Source organism: Crocodylus porosus, unplaced genomic scaffold (genome assembly GCF_001723895.1).
Source record: "Crocodylus porosus isolate Cpor-Errol unplaced genomic scaffold, CroPor_comp1, whole genome shotgun sequence".
Lineage (NCBI taxonomy): Eukaryota > Metazoa > Chordata > Crocodylia > Crocodylidae > Crocodylus > Crocodylus porosus.
In genome coordinates, this window is record NW_017728943.1 from 36,657,401 (window position 1) to 36,678,215 (window position 20,815).

The 20,815-nt window shown below is 38.8% G+C and overlaps 1 long non-coding RNA gene across 2 annotated transcripts in view; it reads right to left on the bottom strand.

Moving 5' to 3' along the window:
• Window positions 1–2,182: 2,182 nt before the first annotated feature.
• Window positions 2,183–20,815, bottom strand: part of LOC109319531 — a 53,481-nt gene continuing 34,848 nt past the window's right edge. Inside the window, exons 4-5 of one of the 2 annotated variants that reach the window (XR_002103530.1) lie at window positions 4,606–4,741; window positions 2,183–4,167 (exon numbers count right to left, since the gene is read on the bottom strand). This is a non-coding gene — a long non-coding RNA (uncharacterized LOC109319531). Of the gene's footprint in view, window positions 4,168–4,605; window positions 4,742–14,759; window positions 14,870–20,815 lie in introns of those variants that run through there. The other variant, XR_002103531.1, reaches the window with a different exon arrangement.

Sequence of the window (20,815 nt, forward strand, 5' to 3'; positions counted from 1 at the left end):
TTCATGGTCTCAGCAGGGGCTACCATCCCCACAGTTTTCACTCCACTGCACCTTAACATACACACAAAGTCACACGGCCTGAGTTTTGCTTGTCGGCACCTTGGGATGCAGTTTCCCAGAAACCCCTGCACCTATCTTCTTGAAATTTGATGGGTTTTGTGGCCTCAGGAGGGGCTAGCCTCCCTGCTGTTTTCATTTGAATTAGGCAAGAAATGTCAAGTTATAGGCATTTTTGTTATTCCGCATTGTAGCCTACGGGCAAAATGTCAAAACACGTTGAAACAGCAAAACAGTTTCGATGAAACGAAACAGAACAGTGCTTCAAGATTAAATGAAACTCAAAATGAAACGCGTCCCTTTGAAATGGTGAAACAAGTCAAAAGGAAATGGTGCTGTTTCACACAGCCCTAAAAGCAAGCCAATTTCTATATCAACAGCACACAAGGGTGTTTAAATGACCAAGTATTACTTTACAAATAAGTCACCTTTGAAATCGTAACAATTGAAATCTTAATGACCTTGCCTCCATAATAAGTTGTAACAGTCTGGGAATATGTGTGAAATCCAAAGCTCACCAACCTCAATAGGAATTTTTCCTGTAGCATCTGTGGACATTGGATCAGACCCTCCCATCAAGATTATAGACTAGAAACCTGACTGCCCAACTGTATGGACCCAATTCTACCTCCATGGAAGAGAGTTGTCACATAGAACTTAAGGGGAGCAGAACTAAGCCCCGTGTCTACTGCCTTTTAATAGTTGCCAGTAATGACATTCCCTAAACACTGGCACAAGGGAGTTCCCACTAACCACCTCCTACAGATAGCTAGGGGAATAAATAACTTTTATCATATCAGAGCAATATGAAATTTTCAAAAAGCAGTGTCATATTTTATTGCTGTTTCTAATGCACACATATGGTCATGAGTAGAACAATAGAAATAGCAAGTTCCTATTGTTCTATGCATGGCCATATGTGTGCTGTCCAGTGGATAAGTGCCTTCTTACCACTAGCAGCTGCATAGTGAGACTTCTGGAATGTTGATAGCCCATATAGAAAGGAATCATTTATGTCTCAAAGCCTTGCAAATAGTGTGTCTGCTTTAAATATCACTGTTGCTAAAACAACTACCATATATGATTTGCCAAAAGCATAGACATGCCTTTAGTCACTCCAGAAGTTTATAAGGTGATTATATTGTTAACAATTATAATGCACAGGCTTAAAAATGAGCTGAGCATAAGATTAAAGGGGCTTGACAAAAATATGTTTTTGGGTTAGTATTTTCTTTATCTCAGAAACTCTCTGCCCCCTCGGACCCTCCCCCGCCCCCGTCTTGCACACAGAGAACCTCACATAATAAAAACTTCGACTTTAGCACTAATCCATATTTATTCTATCCTGTTGTACTAGGTTGAAAGCCATGCAGTTTACTAATAGCTTGTTACACTTTAGCTGCTTTTCCCTCAGGCCTCATACCATTCTGCACAAGCTGGGTGATATATACTTTGAGTGATGTGGAGTCAGACCAAAAGCGATGGCAGGGATATCTTGTGTATGTCTATGTCTATAACATTCTTTCCGAAGCTTACTTTCTCAATGCTGTATTTACAAAGCAACCTAACCAAAAGTGAATGTTGCACCTAAACATCTTCATTTTTCTTTGCTAATGTTGTGTGTGGGTATGTACATGTGAGAGAGAGAAAGTGAGAAAAGAAATAAAAATTGAGACGCATAGCCAACATTTTTCCTAAGTTTAACAGTCACAATTAGGCAAATGTGTCTTTATTTAAATTAAAGGTGTTGAATACTACCAAAGCCAGCAGGAGCAGAAAGTAGTGAAATGCACTGGGAAATCAGGTCCTTTCATATGCCTCATTTTAAACACCCAAGGTTAAAAATGTTGAGTTGGCTTTCTACCACACAGCAATAATGTTGTGTATTATTCTCCTTTTTTTGCACAAGCACACTTTTTTCACTGAACATCAAGGACATACATAATATGAGATGATTTTTGGTAAAGCAGCCATGTGGAAAATATGCAACGTATGGTGAAGAACTGCAAACATGCATCCACCTAAATTGCACAAAAAGATATAACTTTGCCCAGAGCCACAGGCATTTCGGCCCAGACAAGTAAGCACATTTAAGTGTCCCACAGACAAGTAAATCTTTTTAACATTTGTGTCACAGACTTTTTAATAACAGATACAGTAGCACAAAAGACAAACATGATTTATATTTATTCTGGCTTCAGCAATATATATATTTCCAACGTGACCATACTAATTCAACTCTTAATAGCAAATGGGACAGATTTTTACCCTTGAATATCTGAATGCCTTGAATACTTTATTCCCACATAGGAAATGGTAGCCAAACTTTCTTCAGACTTCCTTAATATCTATAATTTTTGTTGACTTCTAGTGATGTGTTTTGCCAGTATCACAAATGTAGTTTCAAAATGCATGAGTCAGTGTTTTGTGCAATCAAAGCCTTCACTCCTGTATACTTTCCTCAGTTCATGGCAGTTAGATATCCTAGCTCAAGTTCTTTATCCTAGAAGCTGGCAATTTTATTCCTCTCCCATTAGACAACTAGATGTATCTCTTCTGAACACACGTGCATTTCCTCAGGCCTTAGCCTCAGCTCTTGTGCTACTAGGAGAACCTAAAAATGTTTTTCCCTGAACCCTTAGCCAACACTATTTCCTGTTATCCCTTTCTGGAAGGATCAAGCTCCTGTGAACAAGGTATGGAGGGTATATATTTCTCAGGCATGTGTGGCCATGGAGAAGACAGCTCTATATAGGACTAGTGGCAAAAACAAGTTGTACATTGCACAAGTGAAGAAGGCATCTCCTTGTACCACTGAAATTATTTTAACTCAGGTTCCTACCATTAAGCTTTCTCTTGTACAAGAATAAATCTAGCTGGATCTGGATATTGGTCCCTCTATTTACCTAATGTTTGTTCCTACCATGCTTGAAAGGAAACAAGTCAAAGTTGGATGGGGAAGAAGTTCCTTCTTTTAAATGGAATCTGTATGAAGGTTACTTAAGGGTTTAGGAACGTGAGAAGTAGCCATGGTGAAAATGGTTTAGTCTGCAGAGTACAGGAGAGATTGTCAGGTATACAAAATTAATGTAGATTATTATATGGATCAAGCGGCTGCAGAAATAAAAGAATTTATGGAGTAGATATCAAAATCCATATGACAATGGATTGTATATATAATGTATCATATACATTTTCTTTGTCTCACCCACACACACATACACATACACCACAATACAATACACATACATGTAAAGACTGATAGATTCCAAAATAAAGACAAAAAGAAATATTTCTCTTCCATTTTTATAGTATTTTTAGGTTGATTTGACACCAATTGTCTTTCATTATGTAACATCAGTAGCTACACTACTTATGAAGTAGCATATCTCCTCTGAAGAGAAAGTTAAAGTAGAAATAGCATTTATAAAAAATCTGTGTTTGAAGTTTTTATCAGAAATAGGTTTTCTTTCCATTACATGGTATCAACAGCCTATCCTTCACTAGCTTTTGGGGTTTAATTTCTGTCTGGTTGAGGGTTTATCCCCCCCGCAAAAAGACATCAAGTTTCTCTTCACTGTTGACAGTACAGGTCATGTTAACACAAAGTAGAGAAGAAAGGAGGAAAACAATAGGGTTTTTTTTTTATATTCTGCAAGGTTTCCATAAGGCACCTTGGATTCCAATTGCATGTCATGATTGTTATACATGAATACCAGTCCTTTGGTATAAGGATGAAAGTCTTCCAGTAAAAATGAGAGTCATCATGAATCCATACATGACTGAAACAACCAATCTGAGATCTTCATGTTTGACTGCAGACGTGGCAAATAGAAGGAGTAGATCCTGCTGATGTTAGGTCACAATCTTTCACTTTGTCTCTCATCTATCCGCCTCCATAGTTGGGCAAGTTTACTCAAAATGATCAATCCCCAGCACCACTGGAGACAATCAGTGCTTGAATTTCCCAGGTATTGAAATTAATACTGCATTTCTTCAGATTATTGTACACCACAAAAAAGAATCCTGAAGGCAAGGGCACAGGAGCCCACCTCAACAAATACCCAGGAGCTAGGAGCCTCAATACACTTGCAGATCTGGCCCCAAATGCTGAAAGAGCAAAACAGTCAGTGTCATCCTTATTTTTCACAATTATTTTTAAATTCCTTAAAATATGTCATTCACCAGAAACAAGCATAGAGAAAAAGAGTTGGAGGAAGGTGAGAAGCCTTTCTTCCATCCCTTTCTGATTTCCCAGGAGAGATGAACCTAGACCTACGAAGTTTCGTTTGACAGTTTTCTGTACCTTTTTTCTCTCTGTCAGAATCCTCATTCACAGGAAGAATCACAGCCCACCGCAGGTTCACAATAACCTCTCCTTATCACACTGCACTCTCCTGCTTTTCAGCATCAGGCACAACTGTACACTTCCCTTCAGGGCAGTCGGCAACTCTCTTACCTCTCGCAATAAGAAAGACAGATGTGTATTTCAGTCGCTCACATTCACTACAACTAGACAGGAGTCACAGGTCAGTGGAGAACACTTACATTTCTGATGTGCAATTTCTTCTTCGTCTCTCTGAGGGGAAAAGTGCCCTTTTTCATTTAGCTGGTGTGTAAGTTCCCTCTCCCTTCAGGTATTCTTTTCCTCTTTGGGAGGTAAGGCAGCTACCTTCTCCTTGTGCTATGTTATTTGACAAAGAAATAAAGAAAAAAACATAAAAAAGAGAAGCACTGTTATTTTTTACACATTGTCTCCCACTGCTGAGTCAATAAAATGCTCTTCTTAGCACGTTTTGAGACTTAACTTGATTTTTATGGTGTATGCTATGTTGTACATGGCTGTCCTTCTATCACTAAGAGTCATGCCATAAACAGACCCACACTCTTTTATACCATAACAACACCAGTCATTAGGTGGGAACCTCAACTGGTATAAAGTGGCATAGCTTCAGCCACCCCAGGAGAACTACACTGATTTAAAGAGAAGAGGATCAGAACAATCACAAGATATCGCCTTCCTCCAATGCTTTTTCTCTACACTTGTTTTTAGAGGGTACGCTTTAAGGTATTTAAGAATAACCATGAAAAATGGTGATGTTGACTATTTTGTTCTTTCAATATTTGGGGACAGATCTGTGAATGTAATGAAACTCCTAGCTTCTGGGAGTTTGAGAGTTGATTTAGAATAACACACCATGTTCATGATAATGTTGGAGGAAAGAAAGAATCACTAAGAGGGGAAAAATGAAGCACATTTCATAGTCTAGGTTTGTAGGATAGAGATGTAATTCAAAGCCCACATCCAAGAAAATGTGATTGCATCTCTATTTCGGATGCTATTTTGTTTGACTTAAATATTTTACATCTAAGCTATATGTCACCGGCACTCGTATAACTCACTCCTCTTTTTTCTCCTTGTTTTAGAACAGCTTTTGCATAAGTCAACTAAAAAAGTATGCAGACCTTTTTGTGGAAAGTACTGACCACTCTTCGTGTGTGTGTGTGTATGCGTGTGCGCGTGTGTGTGTGTACGGGCATGAAAAAACAGTCCATGAAGTTCAAGCCCCTTTAAAGTTGATATTAGGATCCATAAAATTTAAAACACTTAAACTCACTGGCCACTTTTGAAATCTGTATGTCTTCTTTTACACACTATCTTCCATATTGATATGTGTGCATATCTGTGTATGTATACTGATTGAGGAACTACTACAATACAGAGGTAACTGAATACTTCTTGTTGCCATGGTGGAGGGTCTCCACTAATTTGCCAATGCAAATAAATCAGATCATTGAGCTGAACTGAACCACCATATTAAACAAACACATATCTAATTTAAAATGTAGTGCCCGTATCATATAAGACCTATGCGCATACTTAATTTTATGTACCGTGAGTAATCTCACTTATTTCCATGTAGGTAGTCTGATTTCAATGGGATTAGTCAAAGTGCACAAAGTTAAGGATATTTGTAAGTCTTTGAATTTTTTAGGCTTCCAGTTTTTTTCTCTCAATGGGGTTTCCTGAAGTGGCATGAATAACCTAAGTTACACTTGACATTTAAAATATTAAATAAAACAAGGTATAGTTACTTCATGCCTTTACTTAGTTATGGTATTCACCCCAGTGCAGAACATCAAACCAAGATTATATACTGCTGGAGCCTCACTTAGACTTTCTACTGAGTGATTCAGTGCAGCCAGTAGAAAGTAAGGGGGAAGACATCCAACTATTATGAACTGTCTAGCATCCACTGAGGTCAAGGGAGCTCTGCTGATTTAGTGGATATGAAACTGGACCATGGTGATTCATTTTTAATTGAATCTTGTAATAGCTGGAAAGCCACCAGAGGTATTTAGAATGATGGGCAAGGATGTTGTAGGGATAATGTTAAAAACTAATGAGAAAAGGTACAATGGCATTATCTACATGTTAGAGTCTACAGTTGGGACTTAGAGAAGTGCTGGAAAAAGAAATGTAGTAATCAGGAGCAAAGGTCAGAAATGCACAAAGGTAAATTTGAGCAGAGCAGGAACTGAGGCAAGTGTGTTCCTGGGTAATAGTACAATGGTTGTGATGTGGAAAAATATGAACAGAAGAAACAAAGCCAAAGTTATGGACAGTGGAAATGTAATAATTCAGCCAAAAGCAAAAGCGTCAATAATGGATTTTGTTTTTCACCTTGTTACTGGTTTGATGTTATGGGCAAAAGTGTTTCTCTCTGCCCTAGATTATGTTAGCCATCATCTTGGGAAGCTAGTTTGAGTTGGACTGGCTTCTGAAAGTGGAAAGACAAATGTTTCCTCCAGTTCCAAACCAAATCCTTTGCTAGGAAAATACAGGAGTAGCAAGATATAATATATTCCTTTTTTCTATGTAAAAAGAGATTGGTTTTAAGGCACACAGGCCTTTTCCCTTGTTCCCTTTGCCTACAGAAACCAATGCTTTCCCTTGATCTAGAACCCTACCACTGCAAGAAACAGTTAAATATTTGCCCCAACGTTGCAAAATGCTTGTTTTTACTCAGAAGATCTCTTTTGCATTTTAGCTCCTGATGCCTTTTGTATTGGGAGTTAGACGTATTTTGAAACACGATTAAGTAAAAACACTAACTTTTTGCTCCACAGACCTATTCTAAGCCATATCTGTCCAAATTAGTGGCCCAATATATATTTTACTAGCCACAGAACCAACACAGCTGAAAAACAAGAACCCAGACCTTTTTCCCTCCTGGTATATCATCAACAGAAAAGTTTTCAAGCATTTACATCACCACAAACCCACTGAAGCTGAAAGACAGGACTTTTAGAAAAACATTTAGTACTAGACACACTCTAGTGCAAACAGAGCAGCGAGGGCACAGTTGAACACATTTGAAAAGCCTACCAAAGGGTACACAACATAATCATTGGGGGCATAATCTGTACACACTGCAGTTCCATAGGAGTAACTAGAGTCATAAAATGGGTCTGAAGGATCTGTATTATTGCTGAAAAAGGATAGAGCCCACCTTAATGAGTTGATACCAGGGAGAATTTGCAGGGCTAACAGATAACAAATAAACTTTTAATTATGCAGTGTAGAATATTGATTCTGGATTCACACAGAGACAAGGAATGTGGAACCGTCAATGGCATTTATGCAGGCTGGTTACTAGCAGAGCAGTGTCTTAAGCTAAGAACACTCCTTCTCAGATCTTAACTCTCCAAGTATTTTAGTGACACAGGATGTTTCCAGCACCAGTAGCTTGCTTTAAAATTAGGCAGCAGCTTGGTTTGCCACATTTTTCTGAAGAACTGGTAAATCTGTTACAGGTTTGTTTGTGCATGTATGTTCAGCTTTTGCTTTCCACTGCAGACCTAAAAAGAAATCCCTTTGGACTCTATTACATTTATTTAGATGCATATGGAAGAGAACAAAACAAATAATACAACGGGCCTCTTTCTTCATATTTTTGCCTTCTTAGAACATTGTGTTGAGAATTTCCAACAGCCTTTTAACTACATTCTAGCTCAGTAGATTAAGAGCTCTGAATGAATTTATTGATGGTGTCTGGAAAAAAAAGGAAAAATGAATTAAATCCCTTGTGATGCAAGGTATGTCATGAACTTCCCAAAGTTATGAGCAAATATTTTTGCCAATATCAATAAATCCCTGAAACTTCAGACTGGGACATATTACTTAAAGAATGGCATTATGTGTTTAAAAGATCCTAAATATTATATATACAATTGAGCATGTTCTAAAAGTACTTGTTATTTTAGTACTGAAGCATACATGCCAACAGAACTAGTGCTCATGATACTTTTGAAGTCTTGTTTTAGTTATACTATCTTTGCAATCTGGGTTTACAGTACATGTGTTCAGTGTGTTAAAGTCAGATACTGTTCCAAACTGCTTGAGCCCCTGTAAAACTGTTAATGTAAAAGGTAAGCAGGTCCTCCTTCTCACTGCTTTTTTATTACTCAGTTGTAAGGTACAATGGAAGCTGTTACAAAAGTAGGTGCATTAATGGGTTTGCAGGAACTTCAGCATTGTGGGAAAGAATCACACCAAAGTCTACTTGTGCATCAGACAGGTGAACTAGACTCTGGAATTTTGGGTCCATGTTCCTCATGCACACATCCATGAAATGCCAAAACTTGACTTAGCTTACTTCTTTCCACTGATTTAATCATCCACATGAATGCTTCCTGAATCTTATTAAAACTCAGAAATAGCACTATTGTGTCTTATTATTGTTGGACACTACAGAAAGGGGAGAATGGGGATGTCCATTTGCACATAGACAAAGGTAGAGAAGAATGACAATTCCTTTGACAGATGGGATGGGATGGTCTTGAACTTACTAGCATGACAGAGAGGAAGTCTGGATTTATTTTAGGGCTTCACTAATGCTCCTTGATTCACTTACAGTACGGAAAAAGAAGGGATAAAATCATTTTAGGAAGAGGGCCAACTTCTGAGACGCTAATTTAGAGTGAGTAGCAGCTAACAAGTAATAGCAACAAGTGATCCGACTGAAACAGTAAAAAGTACTATCCAGGATGAGTACACTTTTGAGAATCTGGTCCATTGTGGGCGCATCTACATGTTCATTACTGCACTTTTGCTACTGAGCATTAAGTTTAATATTGCTAATATGAGGTACTAGATAAAGGTTCATTAGGCTGCCCTAATGCGGAGTAGCAAAAGCAAATGCCTTTTTAGTGATGTTTAATGTGCAGTAGACTAATTCTACTTCACATTCACTTATTACACTGTTTTTGATATGATGCTTTAGTGCGCAGGAGAATATGTTATTGCACATTAAAATGCACATGTAGACACACCTGTGACTACCAAGATGGGTTAAACCAATGGTCCTTTTAGTTCATTATCCCCCTCCAAACAGTGGCCAGTAGCAAGTTCTCCTCAGAAAGATAAAATAACTTCTTAAAGTTGCTTTTATGGCAATACTTCACCATTGCAATATAAGAATACTACACTAAGAATGCCTGATAATCTGCAATCCAGGGCACATCTTCAATTTACACATAAGTTCATGCAAGTAAAGAAAAGTCCAGGTTTTCCAACCCCCAAGAAACATAATCCAGAGTTTATATCAGATGGTTTATGAGAGTTTATTGGAATATCCAACAGGGTTCATGTAGTGTGTCACAAGGTAAAGCCTGTTCATTTGTGATTTACAAGCAGCATGTTCCGGTGTTACTGTAATTTATAGAACACAGATGGTCAGGGAGTGCCCCTGCTGACTTGTAGCTGAATAAGAAACTGAGCCCTGTGTGTCATCTGCTGCAGGTACCTCCATCTCACTTCCCAAAATTATACACTGATACAAATTTGTCTTCTAATCTGGAAGATTCCTTAGACCTGACTTTACAATATGGGGTCTATTTCAGAGGAGGAAAAACTGCAAATGATTAAGATTAAACACCAGACATAACTGAAGTACACCACAGGAAAATTGCTTTTATGATAATAACTTCCTTTCTCAAGGTTGGTATTTTAATTGATACTTTTTGTCACCTGTTCAATTGAACAAAGAAGAATGTCAATCCCTCTTTCATGTACCATTCCAAAATAAATACTTTGACTCAAATGTTTCAAGGTTTTTAAGTCTATTCTAAATGATTTTAAAATAGAACCTGTTCTGCTGTTCCTTTACTCTTGCCCTCTTTATTATTGCTCTTTAACTCTGCTCTGGCCTTCTTTCTGATGTAAAGCTATAGTACCTCAGTCCCTGGTTCCTTTAAACAGTATTAGATACTTGTCTCTTTATTACAAGACCTCTTTATAACACTCAGAGGACTTGGCTGTGGAGGAAGGCCTCAGGAAGAGAGAGAATTGTGCTTACAGAAAGTCTGCCCTGAATTTTAAGACTGGATAAGAAATGTAGGTGGTTTTTTGTTTCTGTTTTTTCCTCCACAAATTAGAACTCCACTACCTAAACTTTTTTAAACTGGTTTTAATACATTTGTTTAAAGTCCTTAACACTCTTCACTCTGGTGTTAATATATTCCATGATACCCTTGAATAGAAATAAAAATCCCTTGAAGTTCAAATGAGAAATGGACTGAAGACTTGGGCAGCAGAAAAATACACTCAACAGTAATATCTTCTGCATTATCACATAATAAGGTTCTTGACACTTTGGCTCACCAACTGTGACAGTGAGCAAGACTGTCCCTGGGCATAAACTAGCATAGCTTCATTGATGCAGATGGACCTGCACTGATTTGCACCCAGAGAGAATCTGGCCTATTTTCTTTTGTCTGTTTTCATTCTTCTGGTTGACAAGGGGTCATCCTGTTGAGAAACAGTTCTCTCATTCATGATTCATCTTGCTATGAGTATCCCTATTATACCCACACCAATAAAATTTATGGTCTCAAGCTCTGTTCAGCTCATCTTTAGAGCATTATCCTGCATTTGGGAAGAAGTATTCAACATGGTTCCCCAAATGGTATTGCACTCTGCTCTCCCTCTGGGTTGGCCAGGGTCAAGCAAATCCAAGACCTATTTTCATGAAGCATGGTGGACACCATTTTTAGAATGTACTAGTTACATTTTGTTAAAATAGGTCTTGAACTCAGTTGACCCAGCAAGAGTACCAAGGATTTTCTGGGAAAAGGGGACCCCCTTACACCTTACATGCTTTATACCTGTTGCCAAACATAACTACAGATACTTGTATATGACATACACACACTTACGAGTTAATAAGCAACTAGATGACTTTACTTTTCCACTTAGTAAGGGCACTCAGAGTGGGTGTTGGACATTAAAAAGAAAAAAACCCCCTTAAAGTTGTTTTCTTATCAAGCCCATAAAACACACACATACAGAGAGAAAAGAACCAGAAGGAGAGCTGTAATGGAAATAAAATTGACAGCCTCTCAAAACTCAGGTGGCACTTTCCCTTTCCAGTTAATTACAGTTTTAATTACACGGCTTCTTGTGACTCCTTGATACCTAATAAACTAGACTCTGTGGGGCGGCAAAGTTGAGTTTTGCTTGAACTGCAGGTGTAAGGCTCAGCATGAAACATAAATCAACTTCTTAAACATGTTCCCAGGGTGTGTTCAGGCTTTTTCTTCCTGTTTGCCTGTAAAAATCACATCTTTTCACCATTGTTGGTAAAGAAATGATTGAAGCAGTTATGCAGTGAATAATAGCTTTATGTCTTGGGCTTCTTAAGCTCTATAAAAATCCCTTTTGCCATGGGTTGGGAAAAAAACCAGAGTAATAGTTATCTTTGGACTAATAAATCCAAATTATACACACATGCATATGCGCATGTGCACATACTGTAATTTTTATTAGGCCTAATAAATCAAAATTAAAGAAGACCCTAAATATATATATACAAACACACATACATAGATACACACACACTATACATGTACGTAAGTATGTGTGTTTGTAGATGTATGATTACATATATATGCATGTGTGTGTATGCATGTGTGTGCACGCATGTGTGTGCATGTGTGTGTATTTTCAGTAGAGGAAATACATGTATCCATTGTTAGTAGTATACAAGCAAACAGCAGGATAGTATATAAACATAAGGATGTAGTCCAACCACAGGAATCTTCTTTCTAAAGGTTTTGAAAACAGAAACCATATTTGTTCCTTGTAAGTGCTGTGTTTGGAATTTGTGATCAGACAAGTTCAAGTACAGAACAATATATTATGAGTTAGCAGGGTGGCAGGATGACCTGTTGCAATAAAAGACAAAGAGGAGTATGCTCCAAAAGTTCCCATTGGTCTAAACAGTGAAACATCTGATGGAACAAAGAGCAGCTTGCAGTCCTAGCACAGCAGCAGGAATGTCTGCAGTTGATCAGCTCTGCCATAACTAGTAAATGTCACTATGGTAAATGTGGATTTCAATAGAAGGTTTTGCAGAGCATAGTGATAATTCTGCCAACTCTCCCTTCTTCCCTCCTCCCAACCACAAAATGAAACAATAAAAAACGGAGAAGGAGGCATAACATATGGCATTTGCATGTCAGCACAAACTACAAGAAAGCAGGTGAAAAAAAGCTGCGGGAAGAGGCAGGATTTGCGCAGAATTTCTGGCCATTTCAAAATTATAAAAATAGTTTGTGAAGTATTAAGTACTCCTCCTGCTGTGGGGACCACAAGGACCATTCAGAAGCCCCTGCCCCACAGTGAGATCTGCTACTGTACTCCCTGGGAATCCTGCTGAACAGGGAGCACAATGGTCCACTCTAGCAAAACTAAATGCTGGTTGGATTACCTTTCTGTCTTGGGGAACTTAGAATTCATCTGGTGTACAGACACCAATAGCTTTACCATTCCTGTGCCCTCCATAACCTCCCTAGCAACTTAAATTAGGTCTTTTGAAGGGCTAGTTTTTTTAATATCTTTTGAAAAATTAGCTTCATATTGTGAGATGTCTGTCGAAATGTTTTATTCTATGAGCAGATGATAGTATTGTATACTATCTATTAAATATAAAACACAGTATAATATACTATATTTAGTATGTTAATAGTATAGTATAATTTATACCATATTATACTATGTGCTATAGTATACAGTATAATAATATTTAAGATTGAATATCTATACTTAATTATAGATATAGTTACAGTTATATTACAAAATAAAGAAGTTAGACGGAAGTATCACACATCTAAATTGATAAATCTGTTCAACCACCTTAAACAGAACCAGTCTACTGAGAGTAAAGTCAGACTCTGTCCCATTTGCATTTAAACAATGTTTTTTGGCTTTTAGCCTCTTCCCTATTCCTGATGACTAGACGTAAGGATCCTCATCTGGGGTAAATCAGCTACCTTCATTGAAGCCAATAGCGCCATGCCAACTTCCACCAGTTGAGGGACTGTCTCCATGAGTCTGCTTTCTTGAAAGAAGAATTGTGAACTTAATTTCCTCTCTGCAGCAGCATCAGGAAATCCAATTACTATCATTGGCACTGGGCCCAATCCTGTGATTCTTTCCACACCTCCAAAATTTGCTGGAATCTACATGGTGGCCAATACTTACTTCCACCCGTAGAGTACACAGAACTTTAAAAACAGAAGGCCTTGCTCCACAAAGTTGTTCAAGTAAAACTGCCTTGGATGTGAGTGAGCAAGGATGCTAAGGGAAAGCAGAGCAGGCACTCCATTTGACTTGGTGGTCCAGTCAGTTGCTAATAATACAAACTTGTTGAACTTGTTTTACTGGCAATACTGAGGTAGAAATCCACAGAAGTTTAGTCTTGACTTCAATGCATTCCACCCACATGAGGATTGCACGTTCTGTCTGTACCAGAATGGTACAATTCTCCTTTGCAGCCCGGCTGTTTTACCTTTTATTATTGATGGTGTGGTTATAAGAATAACCAGCCTTTGGCACTGAGCATTGTGGTCGTTTGGCAATCAGGTTGCTGCCCACAGTCAAAAATCACTCCCATCTTTTCTTGGTTCATTGTCTATTGACATAAACAATTCATACTTCCAAGCTATAAACTTTCCTGTGTTTTCAGTACTGAATTTAAGATACTGAAGAGAATGGGTATTGTGCAGTCCTTAAACTGATTTCATCACTGTGTCAAAGAGGAGGTCAGGTATTGTAGATCCAGAAAGGAGCTGATTCTCTGTAAGAATTGGACCATTCTCTATAGCCACTGAGTAATGTTCACACAAGGTACCAACAGAAGAGATAAAAAAAAAGAGAAAAGAATGGAGAGCAAACCTAAGCTGTTTTTCAAGGTTGATAGGGTAATGTACTCTTAAATATACATGTATTGCCATTGAGGACATGTTATGATTAAATGAAGTAAAGAAAAAGTAGAGGGGGAAAAAAAGCAGAGTTTTGACCCTAGAGTCACCTTGTCTCTTGTGACATCACCCAACTCTTTCTTCCTCAATGATGCCAATCTCTTCTGTGAGTTTAACAGTTTCTGGGCCAAAAAAATCCCTCTAAACTGTTTTTGAATTGAGAATTCTCAGCTAAATGAAAGTCTTTACAGAAAGTATCTTTATATAATGAAAACCTGAAAACTGAAAACATTTTGGTTTTCAACCAAAAATATTTCAGGTGTCAGGTTTTTAGCAAGAAGCATAGTGCTTCCACGGAACATTTTGATAAAAACTATGTTACTGTTGGTACTTTCTAATTGTAAGAGAGAGGGAAACATTGTAAAACCAACTCTCTCTTGTCTCCATGCCTTCTTCCAAACTGCCCAGGGCAACTGGAAATACTTTCCTGATACATAAAGACTCTCCTCTTTAAATCCATCTTCTAAACGCACCTCTGTTATAACACCTGTAACAAATGAGTTGCAAAGCTTAGGGCAGATGGGAATAGTTAACACTTAATTTATCAATGTATAAATCCACCACCAGGCTTTCTAGGCCATTTTGCCAGCATTCACACAATTCTCAGTTTCAGTCAGGACCTTAGATTATATGCTCTTCAGGGTAAAGACTATGTTTGATTAGATCTTGGCACAAATCAGTGTCTTGAGTTTGACTGGCATCCATGGGCATTGATTCTAATAATAATAAGATGATGATGATGATGACGGTAGTGGTAGTGATGATAACAGTTATAAGAACACCAAAACTAAAAAGGAAGGCTTGAGAAAAGTGATCCAGAGTATTATAGTACCAAACTGGACTCTAGAAATAGTGGAAAAGTCAGACATAAGAACAAAATGCTCCCACCCTCTCCCTCCCCATCTGCTTCATAGCCTGCTGAGCAAAAAGTGTGGGCACCACTGTTCTAATGCAAAGTGTATAAGTAGGTCTGGGAGTATAGACTGGAACACAGTATTCCCCCAACCTCTTCAGCTCTTTCAAAGTACTTCCATCACTAGGATTACAGAGTCACGTTCCTACTTGCTTACGTACTCTTCCTGGCCCAAACCACAGCTAGTGATGTGCAACAAATCAACTTTCAAGGTAGACTGATGGGCTGGGTCACACCATAGCTCCATCTTGCCCACACAGTGGCAGAGAGTGGATGCTGAAAGGGAGAGTGAACTGGGTATAACCAAGGTCTTTTCCACCATTCCTCTCTAACTTGCAGCATCCAGCATTGAGGGCCTAGAACCTCCTGTGCATTTTTACATATGTTATGGGACATGGCACTGGGAGCTTTAATTAGCAAGCCATGCTAATTAAAATTGCCCACATGTCATGTGTATCAGTGTCCCCACACTGAAAAAATGGTGGCAGGGTGCTTTGAACTAAAGCTCATTGAATGTGTTTTATTTCAAAGCATTCCACCACCTTTTTTTCAGGCCAGAGATGCACTGGGATGCTGATATATGTGACGCAGAAGGCTACTGGGGTGCATCAATTTCCGTGCTCCAGCAGACTTGATTGATCAATTAATTGAGTCTGTTCTGACACACTGGATTCCCAGCATGTCAAAGGAAGCTCTGTGCATGTGTATAGGAGCCCTGTGAATAAGAAGATGTACCCCTAACTCCCATGCTCAATAGCTACTGATGTACCTTTCCTCCAAAAATTGTGTCCAATACCTTTTTCAGTCTGGCTAAACTGTCAGCTTCCATAACATCTTGTGGCAAGGAGTTCCACACTTTAATTGCACATTGTATGAAAAAGCACTTTCTTTTCTTAGTTTTAAACTTACTATCTAGAGTTTAAGTACAAGAAAGAAAACTACAGGTAATCCACCTCAACTGAAAAAAGTTCCCAACAGTCTTTTTTCTATTAATTTTTTTTTAATTTTATATATATTTTCCATTTTGCAAACTTTGTATGCTTTCCCAAATTAGAGAGTTACTAGAAAGCTGACAGAATTAAAGGAAACTTTAGGGAAACATCCTCTAAAATATGAATTTCTTTCCAGTCATTGTATTCAGTGGTAAAAAAAAAAAAAGAAAAACTGTGAGACGGAGGGGGAATGTGAAAGAGTAAACAGCAATGCAGCAAAAAGAGCCAGAGAATACCGCTTCCGGACCTATTACCATATTAGGATAGAAGCTCCGGGAAAAGAAAAAAAAGGAGAAGGGAGTCTCAGAAAGGGACGGAAAAAAGAGCGTCTGAAGGAGAAAGTGAGGGAAAAAGATAATCTCCAGGAGATAAGACACTTACCTCAGGATTTTTCTCACCGCTGGAGAGAGCGGAGCTCTGAGAAAGAGGGGCAGATCCCTAAAGAGGCACCGGAGATGCGGCTGGCAGCCATGCTGAAAAGTAAACAAACAAACAAAAAAAGAGAACAGTGAATTGACTCACTCCCACAAGCTTAGTGAAAACAACTGAGTGCTGACCACAAGGATTCAAGGCTTCAGGCACCCACCAGATGAAAGGTACACACTCAGGATAGCAAAAGTAAAGAGAGAGAAATAACAAGGCTTGAAGAGAAAAGCCTGCTCTAAAAAAGAAAGAAAAAAAGGAAATAAATGGACAAACAAGAGTTAAAGGGACTTTGTTTACTAAGACCAAGTTCAGTCCAAACAAACTGATAAAGGTTAAATAAGAACAGTATGTAGATAGAATTACAAAGTTGATATAATTGTTATTAAAAAAAGAGAAAAAAGGACACTGCCGTTTAAAGATAATGAAAGTTTGTATAGTGTTATAAAGAATAAAGATAAAGACTAATGTTAATCTGCATCTGATTGTGAATATATATATCGGCGAGTGTGTGGGAATAATAGAGTGAAGTTTTCCTCTATAATACCGAGATTCCTAATAGAGACACCCAAAGAGCAAAATAAAACAACAAATAGATATATATAACAACCTTCCCGTCAAGTGACATCATAAAGCAGAACATATTATAATAACATCTAAGACATGGCAGGCGGGAAAGTCGGGGTACTTACAGCTCTTTGGGAGATTATAAAAGGATACAGAGAGGCAAGGTCCACCATCAGAGGGAACAAAAATGTTTTGGTTTTCAAAAATTAATCAAAATGAAACTTTCAAACTTTCAAAACTTTCGAGTTTTGTTTCCTTGAAATACTTCATGTGAGAGATGTGATTTTCTATTTTTTTTTAAAAAGGGAGCCTTTTTAATTAGCTGTGCTCGGAACATAGCTGAGTAAAAAAAAGCCAGGAAGAACAAATGAAGAGAGGCAGCCAAATGTAGACTTGAAGAAGTTGCAACAGAGGAACATAATTTAATTAATGCATTGATGCAATGTTGCTGTTATTATAGAAACTCCAGTGTGGGGTATCATCAGGAAATGAGGATGGGAATGCTAGAGTAGCTTGCACTAAACCATGTGATATTGAAGCAGATGGCAATACTGTTCGAATTTTTTTCAAGGCAGCTAAACTTGGAAAAGGCTGAAAAGTTTTCAAACAAGGTTTTATGGTCTGATGAAACACAAATGTACATTTTTCATTCTAAAGGGAAAGTTTATATATGGAGGAGGGGAAAAAGAAGCAGCCCTAAGTAAGAATGTCTGATTCCTCCTATTAAGCATGGTGAAGGAAGTGTTGTAGTGTGGGGAGCATATTTCTTCCGAAGTTGTCGGCAAGCTGTGTTTTAATAATGGCATAATAGATAGTGCATGAAGGGATATTAGCCGCAAAAATTATCCCATTGGGAAGGAAGCTTGGAAGGGTTTTCATTTTTAAACTTGACACCAACCCTTGGAACCCAAAGCACATCTGTACAAACCTTTCTGAAAAAACAAAAGATCAAGAGCAAAAGCTCATGTTTACTCAACTGAGCCATGCAAAGGAGTGTGGGCAGAGAAGGATGGGTGTTAATTGCATGGTAGTTTTCAAAGCCATCCTGCTTTTTTGCAAGGCAGCCAGGGAGGCACATCACAGTGCTGCTCTGAAAAGAAGATTTGAAGTGAATTGAACAAAGCAGCAGCTTACCAAATCTAGTGGTACATATCCTCACAGCCCCTGACCTATGTCAAGGAGTAACAAGTGGCCAGACCTACAGTCCAGCAGTCCCTGGCTTCTACAATGGACCTCTGGCATCATTGTATATGTTGGCTAGAACAGTCCTGAAGTTGTTCTGTCTTACTGTAGGGGGATGAAATTGTCCCAGCATACAAAGGGATTCTCAAGGAATTAAAGTGGATTAGAGCCACCTTTACTTTTCAGGTCTTGTGCCAAGTACAGTTCATTTAATCCTGGTTTTTTTTAAATAAAAAAGAAAGTGGTTTGTAATAAAAGCTGGTGAAGGCACACAAAGCACAAAATAAAATGACCAGACATAAATTCCAATATTTAGATGTGTTTTACTGTAATCATTATAGGTAACCACAATATGAGGTGCCTCATTATATGATGCCTTTAAAACTGACCTCTTGTCAGGTCCTGTGGTGGTATTCTGAGTCTCATGCTGTGTAGTGTTTTTCTTATGGACTTGGATCCTAGAGTCATGTCATTAGGTAAGAATCCCTGCTTTTATTAAAGAGAGACAAGGATTTTTGGGGGTGGTATGTTTTATTGGACCAAGTATGATTCAAAATTGTAACTGAGAAAAGATTGAACCCCATAAAAGCTGATAGATTAGAGAGGGAGCAAAAGGAACCCAAGTTTTCTCTATTGCAACTCATTTTTTCATTATTTTCAGTAATAATACCACTGCAATGAAATTATTTAAAATTATACCGGAATATGCCACTCAGGGCATGTGCAGACATTTCCAGGACCCAGTCTATGATTACGTGGCTTACATTAAGCTGCATGATCATAGATTGGGTCCCCACTTATGCAGATGTTCATCAGTGCCAGAAACCATGCCAGGAACTCAATCTAAATGAGTTGGGGAAGGTGCAGTGGCAGGCAGGATTGTGAGGATCTAGTAGGTCCACAGGGTGAGATTTCAGGAGCTGGTGGGTCCATGGAGGGGGAGTGGGCCCATGATGGGGTTCTCGTTCCAGAAGCGAGGGGAGTAGAGGGCTAGAAATAGCCCAGTCATGGTTGGGAGAGGTAGGAAAAGTGCAGCCCTGGGGCTGAGGTGAGTGGCTTTGCTTTCCCAGCCCTGAGGCTGTTTTCTGAACATGTTCTGTTAGATTGGACTGAGGGTCATTTGATCTACATAGTGCACCTCCTTGGCTAGGACATTCAAAAAGTCTGAGCCTGAATTGATTCAAATTTTGCAGGTTAGTCTAACCTGGCTAGGTTTGTAACTGGACAGACATTCCCTCTGGACTGAGAAAATTCAGGCACATGCCTGCATTGGCCCAGGCTAGAAGCCAAGGGGGACGCAAAAGCAGCCTTCCTTTCCCTTATACCGTGCTGAGACATACTACCTGCCTAGGATCCATGAGGCTTGGGTCTGTGCTGTGGGAGATGGGAGGGAGGAGAGGATTCCTGCTTAAGCAGTGAGCAGTGAGGGGGGCAGGGGAGTAGGGTAGGGGGAAGCCAGGTAGACGTTGCTGTGCCTGTAGTCTCTTCTGGAGCTGCAGCCAGGGAGCAGAGGGGAAGGGCCAGCCTTCTGTGGAGCAAATCCCTGCCCAGCCCAGACAGCATGCCAGGATCCTGGGGGAGTCTGGTTTAACTTAAAACATCCAGGGGTCTGGGACAGACATTGCATAAACCGGTTGGACCCAAATGATTTAAGTCTGATACTACATGAAACCAGGTTTATCTCAAATTGGTTTCAGCCAATCTCAAAATGTTTTATGTGCACTGAACATTTGTTCTGTTACAGGTTTAAACCAGTTTCTGATCACTTAAACTGGTTTATGTGTAATGTCTGTCCCTAGCCCTCAGGTGAGCTAAGTTAGATTGGGCTGGCTATTTTTTGTCTGATCTACTCTCCCTGAATGTATGTACAGTTTGGCATTTAGATTGGTCTAACCCCAGCTAAGTCGATCGAAGTTTAATGTCTGCACATACCCTCAGTACAAACAACTGGCATGCCGAGAACAATATAGCAAACAAAGAGAATATTTTTTTGATTTTCAACCTACAAACTTCCAGAGACAAGAGTCTGCAAAAGCCTTGGTTTCTGGGAAAGTTAGAGGAGCTACTGTTGTGCTGATTTTACCTCACAAACTCACATTCAGCCCACCTGTCATAACAAGCTAGTGCTAACAAATTAAAGCTCTGGTGGAAGAGCTGCTCCTTCTTACCTATATATACAGCACCTGGTATAACAAATGCCTGATCCGGATGGCATGGGTACTACTACAAGCTGTAAATTAGAGAGAAGAAACACTGTACTGTAAGGGTTAAAATATCATATTAAAGCAATTAAGTAAATAAAAAAAAAGGTTAAAACGTCTCACCCGATAAGGTATAAAGGATAAAGAAAACCAGA